This window comes from Octopus bimaculoides, chromosome 11 (assembly GCF_001194135.2).
Source record: "Octopus bimaculoides isolate UCB-OBI-ISO-001 chromosome 11, ASM119413v2, whole genome shotgun sequence".
In the NCBI taxonomy this organism is placed as follows: Eukaryota; Metazoa; Mollusca; class Cephalopoda; order Octopoda; family Octopodidae; genus Octopus; species Octopus bimaculoides.
Window position 1 is genome coordinate 74,310,328 of NC_068991.1, and position 2,757 is coordinate 74,313,084.

The 2,757-nt window shown below is 37.1% G+C and overlaps 1 long non-coding RNA gene across 1 annotated transcript in view; it reads left to right on the forward strand.

Annotated features, from left to right (window-relative positions):
* Positions 1 to 2,757, forward strand: part of LOC106867575 (uncharacterized) — a 43,816-nt gene that overhangs the window by 12,090 nt on the left and 28,969 nt on the right. The gene's annotated exons all lie outside the window — the stretch shown is intronic.

A 2,757-nucleotide genomic window follows, 5' to 3' on the forward strand; every position in this document is an offset into this window, starting at 1 on the left:
AATGTTTTAAAAGAAATTTAAAGTGCCTCCGTGATAACTCTAAACCTACTTTTGGGCCATTCTGTATAACAGTGAACTTTGTGCCAATTTCAGTTGTTGCTTAACCCTAGGAATTCCTTGATCAAACACAAAAAAGTTCAAAGAGGATTCGACTTATGACCATCACATTTTTTTCTCAGTAATAGTCCTCTAGAGTGCTTTGAGAGCGAGAGAGAGAGAGAGAGAGATTTGTTGGCTATTTCTAGCAGGGTCAAGTGAGCGTGCTGTGGCCCCCTCGTATGTTTGACTAACTTCTTAGCACAGAGGTGATATTTGTTCTGATGGAATGGTGTGTGTGTGTGTGTGTGTGTGTGTGTGTGTGTGTGTGTGAGTGGGTGTGTCTATGTGAGTATGTGTGTAGACTAAATGGATGTGTATGTGATTTAAATAGATGTTTGTCTGTGTCCGTATGTGTGTGTGTGTATGTGTGTGTGCGTGCGTGTGTGTGTCCACGTGCGTATGTGTGTAGGCTAAATGGATGTGTGTGTGTGTGATTTAAATAGATGTTGTATGTGTCCGTGTGGGTGTGTGTGTGTCCGTGTGGGTGTGTGTGTCCGTGTGTGTGTGTGTTTGCGTGTACAGATTAAAGAGACGCGGATATGTGTAGGTTAAATAGTTGTGTGCATGCCTGTGTAGGTGTGTGTGTAGGTTAAATGGATATGCGTGAGGTGAGTGAGAATGTATGTGCGTGTGTGTGTTTAATCTAAATAAATGTATATATGTGTCGTGTGCGTAAGGGTTAAATAAATGTCTGTCTGTATATATGTGTGTGTGTGTGCGCGTGTATGTGTGTGCGTATATACGTATATATATATGTATATATATATATATATATATATATATATATATATATATATATATATATATATATATATGCATATATATATATATATACTTGTATATGCGTATATTTGTATGTATGTGCGTATATATAAGCATATGTAGAAATGTGTGTGTGCGTGTGCGTTTATGCATGTATGTAAATGTAGAAATGTGTATATTTGTTATTTCAATAGATGTATTTACTTGCTGGTATGTGTATGTATGTGTGTGTGTGTATGTGTGCGTGTGTGTGTGTGTGTGCGTGTGTGTATGTGTGTGAATGCAAGCTGAGCTGTATCGCATTCGGAATATTTTCTATCGCTTTTTAAATTTTATTTTACACACACACACACACACACACACACACACGCACACACACACGCACACACACACACACACGCACATACACACGCACACACACATACACATGTATATATATATATATATATATTTATTTATTTATTGCTGACATTTAGACAATATTTATTTACCGAAACATCTAATATGCCTCGGTCAAATTTACTTTGACTTCTAAAATCGATGAAAGAAGGCACCGATCAAACACTGGGGGTCAATCTAATCAGCCACGTATACAAGGGCCATTCCAGAAGTCTTGAGACATTTTTGCAGGAGAGACATTTATTAATTTCAAAGAAGTCTAAAACTCTCACTTCCTTTGGAGTAAGTGTCTCTGACTTCAATGCACTTGTATTGTTCCAGTCACTTTGTGAAGGCCCCACGGAAGTCCTTCAAAGCGAAGGTGTCCAGGGCCCTTGTCACGGTCTCCTTCATCTTCACCTTCAGCATGAGGCACAACCAAAAGTCACAGGGAGCAAGGTCTGGACTGTAGGGAAGGGTTAAAGCAGTTTCGGTGCCTATCTCTGTCAAATAGTTAGTTACTAGGCTGGAATTGGGGACGGGTGCATTGCCTTGGTGCCACCTACCCGAGTGAAAGAGCTCTGGCCTTTTGCGACGAAATCTCTTCCTAAACTCCGGCAAAACCTCCATAAAGTATTCTTTATTGACCGTCTGATCAGAGAGAACCCAATGAATGTAGATGATGCCCTGGCTGTCGAAAAGCTGATCGTCAGGAGCTTCCCTGTAAACTTGCTTTACTCGGTCTCTTTTTACGTCGAAAAACAGATGCTATCCCCACACAGGTTAATCCATACAGGTTAATCCATGACCAGTCTGGAGCTTTTCATAAGTTTCTGTCGAGAATCCCAGATGAACCTACCTCGCAGCAAAAGGTGCAAATGAGAGTAGCGACATCAAACTCCCATATTCACGAATTGCTACATATTAGAGGAGGCTCTCGGTAATAACAGTGTAGCAAAACGGAGGTGCCCCAGCATGGCCAGAGTTTTGAGCTGAAGCTAAAAAAATAATATATATATATATATATATTTACTTGGAGAATGGAGCAACAAATACCCCTGAAGGATCGAGGCAAACCTACTACTTACCTATATATATATATATATATACACGTATAGATATATGTACATATACGAATGTATATATGTATATAGATATATATTATGTTATTATATGATTGAACGCCACTCTTCCTCTTCCTAGTAAGTTATATATATATATATATATATATATATATTTATAAATATAATTAAGGGATCAGCAAAATATTTGATCCCTTAATTATATTTATAAATATATGAACTTTTGAATAAGTTCTCCACCAATAATGGTGCTTTCATACCGATGGGCTTGGTAAAAAATTATTAATTGTTAATTGATTTATTAATTAATAAATTGATGACCCTTTACCCTTTTAATTTTATATATATATATATATATATATATATATATATAGTTTTAGGGAAAATAACCAAATTTCAAGAACTCATCGATGAAAATCCACTATCACATATAGAA